Below are 11,799 nucleotides of genomic sequence, written 5' to 3' on the forward strand. Positions count from 1 at the left end.
TGTGCGACTTTTCACGTTCTGATGCAATAAAGGAAATTAATTTTGAGAGAGCTTGATGGTCGAGGCCATTTTCGAACTATACTGTTCTCCATAAAAGGAAGAGCACTATATAAAGATGTAAGAGAATGTTCAAATGTAAAAACTATAACATTTGAAATTTTTCTTCACAAAAGATAAGTCCATAGCTTTAAAGATCATTTCTGACAATTTGATATAGATCTGATGGTTATTTTGCTGACCATCCAGCTAAGCCCCCTTAAGGTAGATCTGATGGTTATTTTGCTGACCATCCAGCCTCCTTAAGGTAGATCTGATGGTTAGTCTGTTGACCATCCAGCCTCCTTAAGGTAGATCTGATGGTTAGTATGTTGACCATACAGCCTCCTTAAGGTAGATCTGATGGTTATTTTGCTGACCATCCAACCCCCTTAAGGAGAAGTGTTTGATTTTTCTCATTTGTGTTTCGTTGTAGAAAGAGATGCCTTTTCCAAAATATAAAATTGCTTACAAGTATCTTTTTTTTAATATAAAATATATGTGACCTAGTGTGACGATAAATGTATTACCACATGATTTATACACAATGTTCATCAATTTGCTATTGTTTCCATGTGTGCAAAAGTGCGGCCATTTTTAATATATCAAACGCAATATGTCAAGGTACTGAAATAAACGTTTAAACAAAATAAAGAAAAAATCTAATTTGGATAAGAATTATATTTAAATCGATTTTTTACATTCGAAGAAAATTAAAGAGAAGCAAAAAAAAAAAAAAAAAAAAAAAAAAAAAAAATAAGCGGAAATTTAATTCTCCGACCAAAATACACATCTCTTAATCAACAGAAGCTGCTATCGCTTATTTTCAAATACATGAGGTGGAAATTCGAAAATTGGGTTCAAAGTCAGTTCAACATACCATTTAACTTAGTTTAGATTTGCAGATAATATACTGGATAAATTTGATTTAACATTACCATAATTCCTATTTAATTTGTTTGTCCTTTTCCAGATAGCAGAAATATTATCAACCTCTCTTTACAGAAATACAATTTATTTGATGAGAAATATTAAACGACGAAACTGTCCTAGCTAGTTAAGTCTATCAAAATGACTGTCTTTGGCATCTGTTCTTTAAAAGTCATAAAAAGCTGTAACAAACACACCTGTCACTTCTTGGAACACCATTTTTTCTGTAAACCCTGACTTAAAAAAATTAGTTTACTATTAACCAGTTTACATTAAATTCATTCTTGGGATCTTTACTTATAATCCTTCGTCAAAAGTGTCAAATATACAACAATTTGGACTGTATTCTGTTTTGACATACAGAAAAGAGTAGAACATTTCATTTGATAAAGTTGATTGCATGTTTGTCGAAGTTTTCTTTTTGGACAAACACGTGAAATCAATTTACACTGACTTGCAATGGTATCTTTAAAAAATTCTTTTAGTAGAATATCGAGATCTGATTGGACCATTACGAATACGTAGAAAGAAATACATTAACCGAGTTTGATTTGTTGGAAAATACACATACTTCAAATACACATACTTCAAATACACATACTTCAAATACACATACTTCAAATACACATCCTTCATCTTATTTATTACAATCCCTCGCCAATAATCCCTTTTATACGCTGCTTACAGTTTAACAGTGCGATTTAATTTGAACATTCTTAGTAGGTCTCTTTGTAAATATAGATTAAACAATCAAAAAAGAGATGAATTGATTGTTTCAAATTATGTTGATTTTCTTTTTTGTAAGCATGTATGCGTCGCTTTTATTTGTATTTTGTATAATTCAATCCCCAGATTTGGTAAAAAAAAAAAAATAGCCACTTTGTCCGATTTCTGATTGGTTCTTGTATCAATATGGCAGCTTAGGCAAGTCTATACAGTTTTTGGTCTTGAATTTTATTTTAAATTGTTTACACTTGTATATAGTGGGAAATCAAAACCTTCTATGAATTAACACAAAGCCACACTTTAGACAGTGACACATTGTTTGAGATAAATCTCCATTTATTGTTTCAATGGAAATATATATTTTTTTAAATTCTAGAGTGTGCTTAGTAAGGGTATAAAGTCGGTTGCCAATCAATTAAAGACATAAGCAGCACGTTTTCAAACAATGATTATTTTGTAAACGGTTTTTCCATTGACCAAAAAATCACGATGGTCAAAATAATGAGTTAAGATATTTCTGGCCTCTGTTTCAGTACGGGTGTGTGTTTCGTTGAACTTTTGTTGCATGGGTAATTCACTGAGGACAATTAAGCGCTAGATTTTAAACTACTCATTATAATACATGGATCACTACTTGGAAAATATCAGAACAATTATGTAATTAGAATGATTGTCTAATGCATAGAATTATATTAATTTAAAGTAATCAGACTGTTGTTAAGTGTATGTATAGCTGTATAAAAGTGAGATAGTTTTCAGCATTCTACACAGAACTTAATCTGTTCTATTTCACGACATAACGAAGAAGAAGAAAAATGGCTTTCAAATCCTGTCTCTGGTTTTTAGTGGCGGTTGCAGTTGTTGTTAAGACAACTTCAGGTAATTTTTTTTATCTAAACTTCAAAATTATAAGGTTAAGACAATGGAAAAGAATGCATTTTAAAACAATTTTTTTCTTTTAAATTTCCAATCTTTTTTCATGCGTGCGATTGTTGACATTTCGTAGTTATTGTGTTGCGCGTATTATATCAATAGAAAAGATCCAAGTTTAACAAGAGACATTGTAAAAACATGTTATAAAAACATTCTCATGATTTGTGAAAGTTTAACTCTTTGTGCTTTTTATATCTCCTTGCCAGGGCTCGGAGATAGAAAACACACAACTCGTTGGGGGTAATCATATACCACTGCAAATTAAGAGAGGTGTTATAGTTGTATGACCTTTGTGTAACCGAGAACATAAGGTCACGAAGTTCCACTTTTCAGTGTCATTAATTAAATAATATAAAAACATTTTACTGAATCAGACTACCATTCAGAAAAACGCGGTGATTTTCGTGGAGTTTTTGTGTTTCTAAAATTAAAATACATCTGTGAAGCAAATGGCTATCAAATAGTTTAGTCGTTTACTTCACAACTAGTTTAGTAGGATAAGAAGTCAGTAAAATATCTGTGTTTTATGCGGACTTCCCTTTAACGCTTTTTTATTTAAATATAACTTTCACAAAAGAAAGAACAGATACAAGTGATATAAGAAATATTTTAAACGCTTTTATTGGCTTGTTGAAACCGCGATCAGAATTTTGATCTTTATAACAACGCTTTGGAATTTTGAATGGCATTCTTATTAAACTAATTGTATGACTTTTGGTATAAAATAAAACCCCTTCTCTTCCAAATGATATGCTGGAAAGAGTTAAATTCGTATCTTTTGAACTTTAAACTGTTAACAGTATATACTTTCAGTCATCTATCTCACAATTTTATTCGATGTAGATGAATTTTTTTTTATAACAATGAATGTCCATTTGTTGGCAGTAGGTTGATTTAATTCGTCGTCGCTGGACTATTAGTAACCATTTCAAATCATGAAACATTGATTATATCTATTTATGTTTTTTATTTCAATGATATGATATTGGTTAATTAAATCTGAAGGCTGACGTTGTTTGATTTTAGCTTGCAACTATCTTACAATGATGCCATGCTTAGGGATGATGAAAGATAATCCAGGCAATTTGGCTGAAGAATGCAGGTTTGAATTCAATGAATTTCAATATTTGTAAAACTGAAATTAGAAAAAATTAAAATACTATACTGGCACTGTACCAGTTATCGGCTAAAATTTAACGTTTTCTTTTCGTAATTCCTTATTTCTTGATATTTTTGGATAAAACTTGACATACTTTAAAAAGAGAACTCCTTATTTATCAATCTGTTAGTTTATATCATTATTTAGAACCCAAAACATCTTGTTTTGTGCTTTTAAGCACGCCCCGAATTTGCCGAGTTTTTACGATTTACTGTACCAGTTATCGGCTTTGTGATAATAACATCGTAAAAATCCGTGTTCGTGTTGATTTTATACTCTGCTAAATGTAGTTTGAATTATGCCCCTTGTGAGGTCAGACTAAAGTATTTGGGGTCATGATACATTATAAACAAAACTCATAAAATAATTCGTTTATTATCATACGGTAATACACCAAATCGTATACTATTCAATACATAACTGTGCAATCAGGCGTTCAATTGCGCTACGAATCTCTCGGAAATTCGTGAATTCCTTTTGTTTATACATGTTAAATGTATTGATTTTATATGTCAAATCAAAGAAGGGATATAATAACGTATCACAAAGAGGTAATATTCTATTTTTAACTTATAACGTCAATTTCCCCACTGCTGAAAGTGCAAAGATGTAAAATCAGCGGTAAACAACGATCGTTTAAGCTCATGTATAAAACATATTCAAGAAAGTTTTCAAGCAAACTTACTTTTCTTTATTCGAAAAAGACGACTGAATTAAAAAATCTTGGATTGTCGCGTGCTATAAACCCGAACTCTTAGTTTAGCCGATAACTGGTCTTAGCCGATAACTGGTACAGTACCAGTATATAGTCATATGAATTTAAATTAACTTGTATAAAGTTTATATATATATATATATATATATATATATATATATATATATATATATATATATATATATATATATATATATATATATATATATATACGTTGGAAATCTGTAGTGCTGATTTTCAAACGAAATAATGCATCGCGCTTTACATATTCTCATTAGCGCTGTGCGCTGTACTATAGAAAAATGAGGCATTAATATTTTCATTCTTACAATTTTAATTCGAATTAAAAGTTCCATTAAATAATAATTGATTCTGGATGTTACGCACTTTCTGATTGGCTAAAAATTATTTTATATCGTATAAAGAATGTTGCCTACGTCATAGTAAGACTAACGTCAAAAACGTTTCAATACGCCTGACGTTACATTTGAATTTTGTACAATTTTACGTCATTTTAAGGTCAAATGACCGTTTTTATCTACAATGACGAGTAAAAAAATTAAATTATTAGCAATAAATTTAATATTTATCAGTTTTATACGATATAAAATGGTTTGTAACAGTTAACGCTTTTTTTATAAACCGCTTTATAAAGCGTAAACTGCCCCAAACCATTTTATATCGTATAAAACAAATAAATATTGAATTCATTCCTTAATTATTGTAAATATCACAGTTCAAAACTTTATATATGTTGTATTGCCGCGACATATGTTAACGTCTAGTTTGACAGCTTTATATCAGAAAAATATGCCAAGCTGTGAATTGAAATAAGTTTGATCTATAAACCTTTAAAGCTATTGTTCAAATTGAGATAACGTTAATTCGTCCTCTTCATTAATCGCATATGTCGTTTCGTTTGACAATCAGAAGTAAGGTTTTAAAGATTTTCCACGTACGAATTTAAATGAATTTTACATAAAAAAAAGATAATTAAACAATGCCCGTTCGAATACATGGTCGAGGAACAAATGAAAAATGTTGCTCTATCTCCATATCTATTTGGAACATCTAACATCAAACAGTTATGTGAAGTTTTATCACATTTATTTATATCAAAATTTAAAAATAAATAATTTTGTTTTCATAAATCAACTTAAAACGGATGATATAATAAAAAAATACTGAATAATTAGTATTTATTTGAAAATAAAATGTATTTGTTTCCAGTCATTGTTCTTCATGAGATTTCCAAAATGAATTGACACTATATTGAAGTTTCACGTTTATTCGCGAAATTTTCGCGTTTATTCCCAAAAGTTACAGGTTATATCGCGAAACTAACGCGTTATTTAGCGAAAGTTTTGCGTTTATTCGCAAAAGTAACGCGTTTATTGGCGAAAGTTTCGTGTTTATTCGCAAAAGTAACACGTTATATCGTGAAAGTTCATTTTTTTTACCTACGAAAATGACCTCATTGGGCTTTCGTAGTTAGCAATCATATTTTAATATAATCATACTTTAAGAAAATATTTCTAAGTTATACACGACCATATAAATGTTTGAAAATGATCAACTGATCTGATAACTTGGTCACTAATGCCTGCAAAATCTTCAATGAAATTTTAAGGGCTAGAAAAGCTTTGAAAAAAGAGATAGGAATATTCTTTTTTTTTCGTTTTTTTCTTGCATTCAAATATAATTTATTGAGTAAATTCATTCGGATTGGACAACAGACATAGCCTATGTATATTTTCCCCTTCTATAATAGGTCAAGTTACATAAATTTTATAAGTATATAGTATAATATACATATCTAGCTATACTCATGTTTTTGATAAATAACATCAGTACATTGTTAGTGAATTGTAGAGCTGTAACATAAAAGGTACCTAAACAATGATATTCAGATCTAGTTATAAACATGAAATTGATAATTAAAGTATCATTAGCGAATTGAATGTACAATGTATATAAGAATATGAATTATGCTTAAACACAACAAACGATATAAACACCTTAAGAGGGAAATAACAATATAACAATAATATAACAATAAGAAAAATATAGTTACATGGTTTTTCTTTACTATCAAAGCTTTTCACGCTATAATTTGCTTCAATTTTAAACGACAGTGAGAGAGTAATGTAATGTAATACTGTGTTGTATTATAATTTATATATAATTTATTAGACCCTTGACATCACAATTTAATGCAAATATGTTATTGTACCTCATGTACCATTGTATGATAATGGTTTGAGAGAATAAATTGAATTGAAAATTGAATTGAATTGAAAGCATGTGTTTGTTTACTTATAAAATGTATCTATACTCTGTAAATTACAGGAATTAATTCCATCTAGTTACTAAGGTATAAAATTTAAATTGTTTATTTTCCTGACATGAAAGTAATGCCTTTTCATGAATATTGATGAAGAAAGAGCGAAACCGACCCCATTGCGTATGTCTGCGGGTGATCAGGTGGCCGTTATTGTCGTTTGCCCCATTACATGTATCGCTTTTGTTCAATTATGCTAAACAGTTGTTCCTTGAAAATATATACTTGTGTTATGAGTGTAATACGTTTGTCATCCATGGTACATTACTTTTGATTGTTTCAATAGGATATCACTCACATGAACTAAAAATATCCCTTAGGGGAAAACACATAAGTCTACGCCATTGTTCAAGGGATGTACATACTCACACAATTGTGTTTTTGATTTCTTTAGTTTGTACCCGTAGGACAAATTCATGCTTTACTGAAAAAAAGTTATGTCCTTTCCTTTATTCAACTTCAACAATGATAAAGTTGTTTCCCATCAAGTTTGGTCTGATAGTCTAAATTTAGCTGTGATAGATTGATGCATTACTTTCCTTGCAGGAAAATAAATATTTGTTATTGTTTAAAATTTAATATCTTTTTTCGTGATCGAATTGGGCATTACAATTAACGGCATAATGATAACTTTTTGTAAGTTATCAAAAACAGGCATTTTCCCCGTCATTTAAAATTGATGCAAATTATAGAGTGTCTATCTTTGAATAATTAATAGCTAAACAAATCATATCCAAACCTGTAGGGCATTTCCTTGGGATTAGTGATCGTTCTTTAGACAGACAGCTGAATTACTGCATTCTGATCACTAGCTGTTTTAATGTTCATTATGTGTCTTTTACAGAAAAATATCTTTATATTTCGATTGTTTGATTCCACTACAGAGTCGCTTCGCAGGTGATCGAATGTCTCCAAGGTTTGTCCTCAGAATGTTCCGAAAAACCTGAGTATGGTCAAATGATGTCGAATCTCAATAATTTGATGAAATTCCAATGCAAAATTTAGGTAAGTGAACAGTGAGATATACAAGTTACATGCATTATCAAAGACATAATATGACATCAAAATACATTGGATGAAGTTTTTTGAGGGTAATAAATTATTTTTCTTAAGAAATGATAGTTGAAACAATCAGGATTACATATAACGTATTTCATGTCAATTTATTTATGTTTTTTTGATATTTAAAATCTTTTAAATTTAATTTAAATTTAAATTTAAATTCGAATTTAAATTTAAAAAATTCAAGTTTTAACTCATTTTCAGATCTACACCGGTACATCCTTCTGAGAAGACTGCAGAATGTTTTCCTTTATTTAAATTAAATGAATATTCTGGATTGACAACTTTGATTTCTTGCTGCTATTTTTCTCTTGGTGATATTTTTTTCTTGCACAAGAGGATAGACGTCAATTAAATCTGTTTTTTGCTAAAATTATTGGTAAGCAAAAATCTGAATATTCGTGTTGTAGAGCAATTTATGAATTTTCATTGATATTTTAATCCTTAGTATCTTTGCATCTGCGTAAGTTAAATTGGAGTCGGTGAAACCCCTCGATCGTATTTTATTATCCGTTTTGTTTACAATGAGTCCATGTTTGTAAAGCTAAAATCTAAAGGAATATTTCAATGATAGGACAGATGTAGATTTTGTTTTGATCAGTAAAATCATATATTCTTAATAAATATTGTTTTAAAACAATGTAAATAAATTTTAAAAGTACGACAATGTAGACTTTAAACTTTTGACATGTAATTAAGTAAATCTTAAAAATGTTATGGAAGTTTGATCGTGGTTTAAAAATTCCTCCCTTTATAGTAAACTCAAAAACAATATCATTTGGAAATAACTGATTAAAACATAAATGAAATGATCTTGACTTTGTAAGTTTTTATTTTATTGCTATACTTTATTTACAGCATGTAAAAAATTGTATACTGAATTCAAGATTTAAAATTGTTTTAAAGAAGAAAAATAATTCTTGAGATATAAATATTTATTTGTATAATTAAAAAAAAATTAAAAATCCATTTTTAAATTGTCAATGTAACTAGCTATAACAGCACAATTTAATAACATTTTAAAAGTGTTGTTATTAAGAATTTTATATCATTCGAAAAATTTACTCCAATTAGTTCTGCATTTAATGAATTCTTTACTGTGAAGAATGTGTCAACAACACACAATGCCCCAAGGATAATTTAAGTAGCAAAGCAATCTATTGTTTAAAGAGGTGCTAAACACTGAGTAAACACCCCAATCTCCACCCTTCTGTGTTCCATTAGAATAGAGAACAGACATACGCGTACCCTTAAAAGCAAAATAGAATGTACTTAAGAGAATGCACTGTCCAACCATGATCTCTGGAAGCTTAAAACTTAATTCTTGTATTATAACCCATTTGAAAATAATTGTACTCTCTCTCTCTCTCTCTCTCTCTCTCTCTCTCTCTCTCTCAATATCTGGGTTGTATATAAGTACAATACCTTAGATTCATGTATTTTGTTTCTATTATTGCCTGAACACTTATATCTTAGATTTTCAAACCCGACATGATGCAGTTAAAAGATGAAACCTTTGAAACTTTGATGATCGATCATAAAGTGTAACAGATATCTTGTATACGTCATTACATTTGAACGTGATAGTGAACATGAACCTGTAAATATGTTTAATCGTGTTATATATATGAAACGTTTGCAAATTTTAAATTACTTTTTAAAAACTTACTGACTTTTCACAAAGTAATGGTAATGGTAATGCATTACTTAACTCATGTAATGGAAATGTAATGCATTACGTCAAGTAAATTAAGTAATGGCAATTTAATGCCCAAAGTCATGAAGTAATGGTAATGCAATGCATTATTTTACAATGAAATTCGCCCCAAGCCTGGTTGAAACCAATACGAACACTTGCATAATTAAAACGTTAATGTTAATTTTAAACTGTTTAAATGTTATGTATATAATATATATATATATATACATAAATAAGATCGATCAGCAGTTTTTAAAGAATATAGACTAGAAACATGTATTACTATGTTGTAATATCATTTGTTATACTTTCATGTTAAATACTGAAATCTGATTGGTTAAGACGCAGTTAATAATATTTACTATTACCCTCAGCGTTAGCAACGCACTTGGCAACGGGTAACATTAAAAAATGTTACATGCACGAAAATTATGCGCGTACGGTTCGCTGTAGAATTCACGTTATTCCTATATAAAAGCAGTAAAATTTTCTTAAAAATTTTAAAAAAGACATTCAGTATAACAAAATAAATAGTGCCTGTTTGGGAGGATAACAGTTGAAATTGACACCCCTCGAAAACCATTGTCAACCTCCGCTTCGCGTCGGTTGACAATGGTTTTCTCGGGGTGTCAATTTCAACTGTTACCCTCCCAAACAGGCACTATTTATATAATATTATATTTAATAAGACCCTTGATATCACAATCTAAGGCAAATAACACAATTTTGTACCTCATGTTCGTGTGTATTTTAAAGCTTTGAGAGAATGAACAAATTGAAAAAGCCTGAAAATTATGAGTTCTTAATTGTTTTATAGACTGTTAGTTGAAAGACATAAAAAATCAAAATGCCCAATCTTCAGGTGCAAGTCAACTTTATAGAAAATGACAACAGAGGATTTTATCTTTATAACTAATGATTCATTGATCATCATACAATGAATCTTATTAATTGTGAAGTATACACCATCAAAAATATAAGCACTTTACTCTAGCGTTTTTGTGTTTTGATAATTTCATATTCTAAAGATTGGAAAAAATCAAAATAATCATAGAAACTAAAGAAAATTGAAATATTAAAATTTCAAACGTGATTCTTATGATTAAAATATTTTTCAATGTCAATTTTAAGTAAAGTCATCTTATCATAATGATTATAATTATCTCAATTTATGGTGAAAATAGACAAACCATGATATTAAATTGTATACCCTAATGAAGGGCATGGATTATAGGAGAATATGTAACAGTTCATTTTTAAAAATTAACATTTTCATCTGAATAAAGTATTGGAGCAGAAGCTCAATTCATATGTATTCTTCTGCAGGCTAACAAATATATATTATTTCTCCTACTTTCATCTGAAAACAGACTTTAGCTTACCTGTAATTAAATTCTTTTTTCTCCACCTGCACCCCATTCCCACTTAGCCAGCACAAATCTACCTGCAAAAAAAAAAAATAATAATAGCAGTAAACGAAAAGAAAAAAAGGGAGATAAAGAAGAAGATAAAATATATGTTCACAAGTCAATATAGTTCAAAAAAGAAGAAGAATTGTTTAAGCAATCACAGATGTCATAAAACTTGTTATAATTTCTCACAAATTCTCACAAATTGTTTGCCAGTGGTTTTTATAATCTGTTTTATTAATTCAAAACTTAGGTATGGGTTTTTGTTATCTTTGGTTGTAAACAAATTCCTTTAAAAACCATTCCTCAATATCACACCATACTTCTTTTACATAAAAACATTCATACTAAACATGTCAGACTCAGACTGCACTGTTTTTCTCTTATCTAACTTTCCTAGACAAACTGCAAAATTTGTATATTCAGCTTTTATGTGCAGACAATCTATCCTGTATAAAAATAACACTGCGTAAACTTACTATTTGTATACTCATGTTTATAAAGTGACATATAGGTCCGATGGGCCGGGTGTTTATTCATTAAGGTATTATATCATATACATGTATCTTTATTTGTTTATAAAACACATGTCACATATAGGTCCGATGGGCCGGGTGTTTATTCATTAAGGTATTATATCATATACATGTATCTTTATCTACATAAGGGAGAATCAATTAATTTTAACTGTTTACCAGTTTTTAGCATCTTGAGTACTCATGAGAGACAGTATTTCTTGTAGTTTCTAATAAACCTTTTTCTAATTATTCACCATTTAATTAGTGATTA

The 11,799-nt window shown here is 29.3% G+C and overlaps 1 long non-coding RNA gene across 1 annotated transcript; it reads left to right on the forward strand.

The window, feature by feature from the left end:
• Window positions 1–2,414: 2,414 nt before the first annotated feature.
• On the forward strand, window positions 2,415–8,186 carry LOC105335792 (uncharacterized). Its single transcript, XR_004598048.2, has 4 exons — window positions 2,415–2,571; window positions 3,652–3,727; window positions 7,725–7,845; window positions 8,107–8,186. It is a non-coding gene; the product is annotated as an uncharacterized lncRNA (long non-coding RNA).
• The last annotated feature ends 3,613 nt before the right edge of the window (window positions 8,187–11,799 follow it).

Source organism: Magallana gigas, chromosome 7 (genome assembly GCF_963853765.1).
Source record: "Magallana gigas chromosome 7, xbMagGiga1.1, whole genome shotgun sequence".
Lineage (NCBI taxonomy): Eukaryota > Metazoa > Mollusca > Bivalvia > Ostreida > Ostreidae > Magallana > Magallana gigas.